Source organism: Chlorocebus sabaeus, chromosome 23 (assembly GCF_047675955.1).
Source record: "Chlorocebus sabaeus isolate Y175 chromosome 23, mChlSab1.0.hap1, whole genome shotgun sequence".
Taxonomy (NCBI): domain Eukaryota; kingdom Metazoa; phylum Chordata; class Mammalia; order Primates; family Cercopithecidae; genus Chlorocebus; species Chlorocebus sabaeus.
Genome location: NC_132926.1, coordinates 82,346,807 through 82,357,769, shown reverse-complemented (window position 1 = coordinate 82,357,769; position 10,963 = coordinate 82,346,807). Strand labels below are relative to the sequence as shown.

Below are 10,963 nucleotides of genomic sequence, written 5' to 3'. Positions count from 1 at the left end.
AAAGAGCACTATGGTTAAAGGTACACTTAATGGATATCCAAGCTGTACATGTATCTGAAAGGCCTTTATGTTTTTTTTCTCTTCTTGAATTTTTTTTTCTGGTAAAAATGTTTGGTCTTCTCAGCTAACTGAATTGTTTTTCTCCATTTCGTCTAGCCACTCTTGATGAACACCTGAGAGGACATAAAAGAATTTCTAACAGCTTGGGAGTCTTTAGGAAAAAAGATGAGGTGCCATAGATCTTGTTTTAGAAAATAACCTCTGTTTTCCTCATGAAACACCAGGAATTGAAAGCAGAGAGATCCCTCTCAAAATCTTAGCCTAATTATACTTTTAGGGATGGCGAATGGCAGTTTTTGACTAATTGCACATTTGGATCAGAAAAGCATGCTCTCGGCCACCCAAAAAGTATGGAAATGTCCCTATCCACACTGAGATAAGCCTATCATGGGGGATGGGCTAGTCACAGGATGGGCTGATTGGGTTTGGGTTGCTTATCAATGAAATGAATGGTAAAAGTTTTGCACTGTCTTCTCCCATAGCATTTCCTTCTTTTTAGGGGATCCAGGAGATGATATAAAAATGGGGCCCTTAATTTGAGGGATCTGTTTTTGCTTTCCAGCTGTGCCTGCTTATTAGGCCCTAGAAACCATATGCTTTCCTGGCCCTGTTTCTTGAAGATCTCCACCCCGAAGCCAGTAATCCAATTAAGAAAATTAATAAATGACAAATGAAAAATTCTACAATACTGGATCTTCCTCTGTCTGTCTGTGTAGTTATGTATGTGTTGTGTGTGATATTTATACAAAGCAGTTGTAATTAATTGGCTTAAAGGAAAATCAAATCTTTTGTTAGAAAAATACAACTAATGCTTTTTAGTTCATGTGAGATCAGTGTTAGGAAATAAAGAGTTTTAAAGATTATTGGTAAAATAAAGACATTTAGTCTAAATTAGGCAGATCAAATATTAGGTTAGACCTGGGAGCATGTGAAATTAGCCATCCCCCTAACTATGCTGGAAAGAGTCAGACCTTATCAGCACTTCAGTCTGATGTCCTAGGCTCTAAACCTAGTACATAATTAAATTACCTTACTAACCAGATTTTTCACCAAAAGTTGCTAAGAGTTAACAGTGTAACATGTACTTGAAACTACAAAAGAAACAGTTTTACATATTGGTAAAATAAAGACATTTAGTCTAAATTAGGCAGATCAAATATTAGGTTAGACCTGGGAGCATGTGAAATTAGCCATCCCCCTAACTATGCTGGAAAGAGTCAGACCTTATCAGCACTTCAGTCTGATGTCCTAGGCTCTAAACCTAGTACATAATTAAATTACCTTACTAACCAGATTTTTCACCAAAAGTTGCTAAGAGTTAACAGTGTAACATGTACTTGAAACTACAAAAGAAACAGTTTTACATGCAAGGTGTGTAAGGAAAGTAAAATGTTATTTTACTAAAAGATTACAAGAAGGCATGTGAATATAAATTTTTGCCTAAGTTAGAGGGTTAAACAATTATTTTAAATTAGATAGGATAAAACTAAATGTTTGTGCAGATTGTGGAAGGTTCATGAAAAATTAATTGTAAAAGAGATTCTGTATATGAACATATTGGCTAAATTTAAAGAAGTATTGCTCATTTTTTCCCCATAAATTTAACATTGAAATAAAAGCATAACAGGGTTTTCTTGGAACACTGATCTGCTCCTTAACAAAAGTTTGTAAAGGGTTTTAAAATGTTTATGAGAATCTCACCTTATGGGCAAACTGATTAAGATTTGATAGATTATTCTGTAAGGTTTTATTTAAAAATGGGACAACATTAATAGTACACTAATGCAAGGGTAAAATTTGACTTTATATCTTGAATAAGATTTTCATGTGATATTAAAGAATAATAAAATATTTTTGTTTGTCTTTTCAATAAACTACAGGAAAAAGAAGGTAAAGACAAAAGACAGACGTTTTGGGAAGCTAAGTCTTCCCTCTATCAATGAGGAAAGATTTTTGCCTTTCTTAAAATTTTGAGTTATCATTTCGGCTAAATGAATCACTTATGTTGACCTGGAATTCTATTTTATTATATGAAGCATTTTAAACCTTTAACACATTTGACAGGCTTCCCAAAATGAAATTTCAGCTTCAAAATTAAGCCTTTTTAAAGCTCTAACTTTGAGTTGCTATGAAAGACCCCTGAAGCATCCAAAAGAGAGGTAAACAGAATTATTTGACATGTTAAGTTACATAGGTATCATCAAAATAAAAAATAATGTTTAACCTTTTTCTGGTTATATTTTAGTGAATGATGTTAATATATATTCCAAAATTATATGAGATTTCTAAAATTCTAATATGTCTATGGATATCCTATAACTCATAACTATGGTTATTATGTTAAGTTATTGAAGACCACAGAAATAACCAAATTTCCTTATCAATTATGTCTTTATGACTACTTAAAGTCATTCCACAGTTAATTGCTTAGTGCTGATGCAGTTTCTGAAAACTTCACAAGCATGCACAATTTTAGAATATGCCGTCTTTTAGGAGGTTCATGAAAGGATGGAAAAGATCCTGAAAAGCACTCTCAAATAGAAGTTTTTGATAACTTCAGAATCATATCATTTGGACTGGGTAAGAATTCCTGGAAGTTTAAAGAAAAGACTGACTGGTTTATAAAACTGCTAACCCAAGTAGAAAAATTAATTGAAGACCAAGAAAATACTTTGCCAGATTTCCATGTCAAATCAATCAATACTGAAATTATTTAGATGTACCTTTTGAATGAACTCCATAGTTTAAGTTTATTATAACCCATTAGTTATCAGTGCTACACACCTAAATTGAAGAAACAACTGGTGCTCAAGAGGACATAAGTTCAATGTTAAGCATGGACTCATGGAGAACCAGGATGGCTGCCTTGTCCTTTCTTAGTTCTCTATTCCATAACCATTATGAAAAAAATAAAATGATCCAAATTAACTATATTTTGGTGTGGTGACTTCTCAATTGCTAAAATCATTTGCAACAAATATTTAGTTTATCAAACATATATTCCTGGGAAGACACTCAAAATTTCAGGTACATTTGGCTACCAGATGGGACATTTAAACATTTATAGGGAGGGTTTCATTTGATTGTCATTTTCAATGTATATTTTCTGGTTGTATAAATGCTTTTCCATCCAAGAACACTGATGTTATAACAGTATATTATTATGCCACAGTGTGTTTTCACCACATAAAGAAAGCTTTTTATGGTTCACTGACTGAGAACAATCAAACCCTTTGCAGTCTGGAACCTGAAGTTTGGATTTTCTGAGAACATCAGAGAAGGACTTCCCTTACCATCCACACTGCAACAAAACTTCACAACTTGAAGCTAGGCTTCATAATCTCACAAGTGAAAAAGGTCCCTCTACACTCTTGAAACTGTACACCCATTGGAACTCTTAAAGTGAAGCTAACCAGGGAAGTTTCTCCCCAGAGGAACATGGCATCCTTGATGTAAACAGCTTTTTCCAAGATCACGGATCAAGACTTATCTACTATCATGAGACTCTTATCTTTAAATATTTTTTCACTCTATGAACAATAGAAGTGAAAAGGAGGTCTGTTGTGTGCACTTATGGGGTATACTTTTATTTGCGAAGGATTTTGCTGCCAGCCTTATAAATGGATAACCTTATATGTTGACAGATAAAAGATGAAGATCCAATGTAATGAAAAATTGTAATGATACATACGTTGCCTCATAACCAGTCAGAAATAGAACATTAGTTGCTCTTCTTAACCCATATCACGGGTTAAAGAGAACATTGCCAGGAGACCTTCACTATTCTAGAAGGGCATCATTTTTTAGGACCTTTTTTCATGGTTTGGAGTAAAAGAGATAATTGTTAGAAATGTATCTCTCATGATAGACTCTATAGCAGATTTGACTGTAAAGGCTATGGTTTCACAACGACTTTAAATTTTCTTGTAAAAGTTATGCTAAATAATTGTTCTAGATTACATACTGGCTAAACAGAAGTATTTGTGCAGCTGCTGGCACTTGTGGCCTATGGAGAAAACATCTGGTATTATAGAGATTCAGTTGTAGGGGATTAATGAAGAAACTGCTTAAGTAAGTGAGTAGATTCTTTATCTAGCTCTTTATTTGATCATTTATTTTAGTTGGTTTGGTTTATGGGAACCCTGGGTAAAAAGCATACTCTAAGCTCTTGTTATAATTCTCCTGATAGTCATATTAGTAGTCTCTCTGGTGCACTGTATTCTCTCAAAAGTTTTAAATGTTTGTATGTAGCCACCTCTAGAATGTCAAATGACCTATCTTCAACTGTTATGAAAAAAGCTGAAAAACATGTGTGGCCTTAAGGACATCATAACCTATGAATGCCATGCTGAGGCTGGAAACCCAAAATAATGGTAACCAAGAGTGGCGCTACGGTTGTAACTCTCAACAACCGTTGGTCAAACTCTCACCCAAGTGATAACCTGATCAAAAAAGGAAATAATTTTTTGAACAAAATTATGGGAGGCCATTGTTTTGGACTGAGCTCATGCACTAGGCCACAACAGACCAGACCAAACCAAAATAGAGTCACTTATGTTAAATGTGACATAATCCAATGAAGACTTAAGGAAACACATAGATCCTGGAATAGATCTGGTTTTGTTTTTCTCCTGTAAACAGGACATGGCAGCGTAAGGAGGTACCTTCTACTCAGTCCTTGTTCCAACCTTGCAAAACCCGCTGTTACACTGTTTCCAAGTGGGTTTCAAGGCCAGTGGGGATAGTTACATCAAAAACTAAAGTTTTGGTCAGTCTTTTGAAATTAAGAAGATGACGAAAAGGTGGAAATTTTTAAATGATGTTTAGCCTAAAGCTCTTCCTTACCTATCTAAGATTGCCTTAAAGGTTTCTCTGTATATCATGAACTATGACAAGTGGAGGTGTAACCAGACTGTAGCCTACACTTGTACCAATAACCAAGTTATGGCCAATCATATGCCACCAACTGTTCAAACTATGTTCAAATGAACCAATGTCGAATTGTAACCAATCTAACTGTTTCTGTACCTCATTTCCATTTGCTGTACATCCTTTTTATTTTTCTGTCCATAACTTTTCTTCTTCCACGTGACTGTCCTGGAGTCTGTGAGCCTACTCCAGCTCAAGAGGCTGCCCAATTCGCAAACCGTTCATTGCTCAATTAAACTCCTTTAAACTTAATTCAGCTGAAGTTTTCTTTTATCAAAGGGCATTGTGTGATCTGCTGGTATGCTTCACTATTTATGAATAATCATTTTGGCTGTGGTGCATTCCCACTTTACTTCTACAGTGGAAGCTACCTGACATTGCTTTTTAAATTTTATTCTTTTTTTGTTGTTGTTGGATTTTTCTACCCAGTGATTCCATAACCCATATGATTTACATTTTTGAACAGTAAGCACTCTTGGGAACTCTTCATGCTCCTGCATCGAGGAAAGGGATGTTTGAGCTTTCTAATGGTGGCAATTATACATGGCTGATAAACCAACCAGAAATTGTGTTTTATTGCTACACATTCCGGTTGTTATTATGGATAAATTATTTAAGAAACAAAGAAGGAGTTCCAGCGTGCATCATGTCAGAGCCCAGTCATGAGATTGGTCATTGTTGGTGGAAGAGGGAAAAAACCTATAGTCAGGTACTAAGTGGCAGGCTTGAACAGAGAATATAACTGGAAGAGAAAGTCAGAAGTCATTTTTCTTTGAATGTAGGTTTTACTGTGTTTTTCATTATAGTGTTCCTAATATTAAAAATGGTGCTTTTTTAATTTTCAAAATTGTGTTGTCTTACCTCTAAGTGACAGTGATGAATTTTTAAAGGCCTCTTTTCAGGAGGTGGTTCAGTTCTATATAACCACTGCTTAGGAGTTCTTTGAAGAGTCTCCCAAGCTTGGTATCATTTACAATATTAGGAGTCATCTTTTTTAAACTTCCATGTACTTCTCAGAATTTTGTATTGATTCCAACTACTTATAAACTGATTTGATAGTTTGATGACAGTATAACGTAATATTCTTCAGTGTCAAATTTGTTGAGGAAATCCTTACCAACTGCCAAGCTTGTTATAATTCCAGATGGGTTTATAGATATTTTGAAATTCTTTTCTTTTTTTGAGGCAGAGTCTTGCTGTGTCGCCCAGGCTGGAGTGCAGTGGCCCGATCTCCACTCACTGCAAGCTCCGCCCCCCAGGTTCACGCCATTCTCCTGCCTCCGCCTCCCGAGTAGCTGGGACTACAGGCGCCCGCCACTGTGCCCGGCTAATTTTTTTTGTATTTTTAGTAGAGACGGGTTTTCACCGTGTTAGCCAGGATAGTCTCGATCTCCTGACCTCGTGATCCGCCCGTCTCGGCCTCCCAAAGTGCTGGGATTACAGGTGTGAGCCACCGCGCCCGGCAATATTTTGAAATTCTGTCACTAATATGTTCAATTCTTTTGACCATTCTTATGATTCAAATAATCTGCATGTAACTTTGGACCCATAATTATAGTTTAAAATGTAATTTAAATGTTACAGCATTTAAAACTAAAGAAATGATAAATGATAATAAAAAGCATAACAGACATTTCAGAGTTTTTTTCCTATTGTGGAACACCTGAATTTAAAAAATTAAAATTATGTATTTTTAAACTATGGAACTATCTCTAAATTAATGAGACACAAATTTGCTAGGAAACTTTAACAATTTTATAAGTCATTTTAAAAACAATGTTAATAAAATAAAAATATGTTGTCAGTATGTGCCAGGCTTATTTTCCAAAACACTTTTTCTATGAACATCTGGGACTTTGAAAAAAGCCCCACATTCTACCTTCCCCTTCTGTGTGAACAATAAATGTATGCCTTCACATGCAAAGCCTTCTTGCCTGATATAAAAACAGTGCCTCATTGAAGTTAAGAACATGGACTTTGTTGGTGTGCTGCACCCATCAACTCGTCATTTACATCAGGTATAACTCCCAATGCAATCCCTCCCCCCTCCCCCCTCCCCATCATAGGCCCCGGTGTGTGATGTTCCCCTTCCCTAGTCCAAGTGATCTCATTGTTCAGTTCCCACCTATGAGTGAGAACATGCGGTGTTTGGTTTTCTGTTCTTGTGATAGTTTGCTAAGAATGATGATTTCCAGCTGCATCCATGTCCCTACAAAGGACACAAACTCATCCTTTTTTATGGCTGCATAGTATTCCATGGTGTATATGTGCCACATTTTCTTAATCCAATCTGTCACTGATGGACATTTGGGTTGATTCCAAGTCTTTGCTATTGTGAATAGTGCTGCGATAAACATACGTGTGCATGTGTCTTTATAGCAGCATAATTTATAATCCTTTGGGTATATACCCAGTAATGGGATGGCCAACATGGCACAAGTATACATATGTAACAAACCTGCACGTTATGCACATGTACCCTACAACTTAAAGTATAATAATAATAAATAAATTAAAAGAAATTGCATACAATAAAAAAAAAAAAGAACATGGACTTTGAGTCAGGATGGCTATTATTAAAAAAATATTTTAAAAAATCACTAATCGTCAGAGAGATTCAAATAAAAACCACAATGTGATACCATCTCACATCAGTCATAATGGCTATTGTTAAAATGACAAAAAATAAAAGATGCTGGTGAGGTTGTAGAGAAAAGGGAATGTTTATACACTGTCAATGAGAGTGTAAATTTGTTCAACTATTGTCAAAAACAATGTGGTGATTCCTCAAACAGCTAAAACAGAACTTCCATTCAATCTGGCACTACCATTACTGGGTATATACCCAAAGGAATATAATTTATTTTACTGTAAAGACACATGTATGTGAATATTCATTGCAGCACTTTTCACAATAGCAAAGATATGGAATCAACCTAAACGCCTATCAATGACAGATTGGATAAAGAAAATGTGGCACCTGTACACCACAGAATACTATGCAGCCATAAAAGGAAATGAGATCATGTATTTTCTGGGAATAGGGATGGAGTTGGAGGCCATTATTCTTAGTAAACTAAGGCAGAAACAGAAGAACGAACACTGCATGTTCTCACTTACAAGTTGTAGCTAAATGATCAGAACACATGGACACATAAAGGGGAACAACAGACACTGGGTTTTACTTGAGGGAGGAGGTTGGGAGGAGGGAAAGAATCAGAAAAATTAATGCGTACTAGGCCTAGTACACGGATGACAAAATAATCTGTACAGCAAACCCCCATGACACAACTTTACCTATATAACGATCTTCAACATGTACCCTTGCACCAAAAATAAAAGTTAAGAAAAAACAAACATTGGTTTTGACAAGCACTCAATTACTTCTGTTGTCCCTCAATATCCTTTTCTGTAAGCAGTGATAATAATACCACTCTATAACTTGCTGTGAAGTGACAAGGATTATATTATATGATACATCTAAAGAACTTAGCATATGCCTTACATATTTGTGTGCATTTAAATCATGGTAGATATTATTAAATTATATTTTTCCATGGGTGTTCATTGCTTTGCATATTTTGAAGGAATTTACCACATCAACATTCTGGTTTCCAAATTAAAATAATTTACTAAATTTCCCAAATTGCATCATATCTCAAAATCAATATAAGATTGGTCTATAGGAAATGTATTCTGGGTATCTTTCTTTTCACATAAAAAAAAACAACCATTTTAACAGTCCAGCTATGTCAATGCCTTTTATTATTTTCCCAGATCCAAATTACTGCTTTAGAAAGATTATATCACATTTATAGTGTAATTTTGCATTCTCCAGAGCAAATGATCATATATTTTCAAGGTGAAATGCTCTATTTTTATAAATAATTTTAATTTTAATTTTAGACTCAAGGGGTGCTTGTGCAGGCTTGTCACATGGGTATATTAAATGATGCTGGGGTTTGGGGTATGCATCAATGAACATACAATTCTAAAGGTAGTTTTTCACCTTTGCCTTCCTCCTCCTCTTCTCACTTTTAGCAGTCCTCAGTATCCATTGTTCCTATCTTTATGTTAATACATACCCAGTGTGTAGCTCCTGCTTATAAATGAGAACATGTGGTATTTGGTTTTCTGTTTCTGTGTCAATTCACTTAGGATAATGACCTATAGCTACATCCACATTGCTTGAAAAGATATTATTTCACATTTTTAATGGCTGTGTAGTATTCCATGGTATATATTTATCATATTTTCTTTATTCAATCTACTGTTGGTGGGCACCCAGGTTAATTCCACATCTTTGCTGTTGTGAAAAGTGCTTCAATAAACTTAAAAATGCTTGTGTCTTTTTTTATACAACAATCTGTTTTCCTTTGGGTATGTACCCAGCAGTGGGATAACTGGGTCAAATGCTAGTTTGTTTGAATTCTTTGAGATTTCTCTAAACTTCTTTCCACAGTGCCTGAACTAATTTACATTCCCCCCAATAGTGTATAAGAATTCCTTTTTTCTACAACCTCACCAGCATCAATTATTTTATGTCTTTTTAATAACAAGCATTGTGAACGGTATGAGATGGTATCTCACTTTGGCTTTGATTTGCATTTCTCTGATAATTAGTGATTTTGAGCATTTTTTCATGGCTGTTGTCTACTTGTATGCCTTCTTTTGAGATGTGTCTGTTCATGTTGGCCTTGTCCAGTTTTCAATGTTTTTTGTTGTTTTTGTTGTTGTTTTGCTTGTTTAAGTTCCTTAAAGACTCTTTATAGTAGGCCTTTGTTGGATGCAAGGTTTGTGAACATTTTCTCTCATTCTGTAAGTTGTTTTTTACTCTCCCTCCTTCCACCTTTACTCTGTTGAAAAATATGAAATGTTTCACGAATTTGCGTGCTATCCTTATTCAGGGGCCATGCTAATTTTTTCTGTATCATTCACAGTTTTAGTATAGGTGCTGCCAAATGAGCACAGCTATTCCATTCTGAGGGATAAAGGGTCAGAGTAACAAAGGATGAAAGTGCCTTGAAACTTGTTCTTAGTTGGAAAATCTTTTTTAAAAATCTAGATTTGGATATTTCCAATATATTAGAGGAAAGGAATCTCTATCATGGAAATAGCGGAATGTAAAACTTAAAAGAAGTAGACTATAAAAAGCACTTTGTGATAACAAGTTGGTTAACTATTTTAAAAAGGCAGGTTCCATTAAATGACATTTATATTTATTTACTGTTGACATTAAAAACAACTTTTCTTACACAGAAATGTAAGGTATTTGAAAAACATTGCATGCATACAAATTGTGACTAACATTTTGAAAATTTGTAAGGTATCTAAGATTTGATAATTGCCTGATTATTCATCCATAGGTATTTTATTGAAAAAAAGCAACCGTAAGAACATTGTAGGTGTTATAGAGAATACAAGGATGGAATAGACATGACATCTATCTTAAGTATGTTATAGTGTAAAAAATGAATAAGTAAGTACAGAAATAATTATAACACAAAGTGTAAAAGGTGGAAAAATAAAATATTAATTGCAGAGGACAAAAATGATTCCATTTAGATGTTTAATTTTAGCTAGGTCTTAAAATTGAGATAGGGAAGTCTATATAAGGATGGAAAGGTACTTGAGGCAAATAAGTGGGAAAAAAGAAAAGGTTTTGAAGTATGTATCTATGTGGGGATTTGTAAATATTTCACTTAGCAAAATGGAATTATTGGAGTCACCCTATGAAGAGAGCTTGAAATTAAATTGTAGAGAACATTAAATGGTAGACTAAGGAATTGTGACTGTTTTGTATTCAATAGGAAGAAAATTTAGTTGTATCTTTTAAAATGCTTTAATCATACTGTTTCCTTCTATTGGAAAATGATACATATTCATTGTACAATACTGAGAAAATAAAAATAAACAAAAAAGGAAAATTGCCACATATAGATCTCTGTGGTCACTTTGCTTTTCTCATCTTCTT

At 34.6% G+C, this 10,963-nt stretch overlaps 1 non-coding gene across 1 annotated transcript; it reads right to left on the bottom strand.

Moving 5' to 3' along the window:
- Positions 1–9,851: 9,851 nt before the first annotated feature.
- Positions 9,852–9,958, bottom strand: LOC119619610 (U6 spliceosomal RNA). Its single transcript, XR_005236106.1, has one exon. It is a non-coding gene; the product is annotated as a U6 spliceosomal RNA (small nuclear RNA).
- Positions 9,959–10,963: the final 1,005 nt, after the last annotated feature.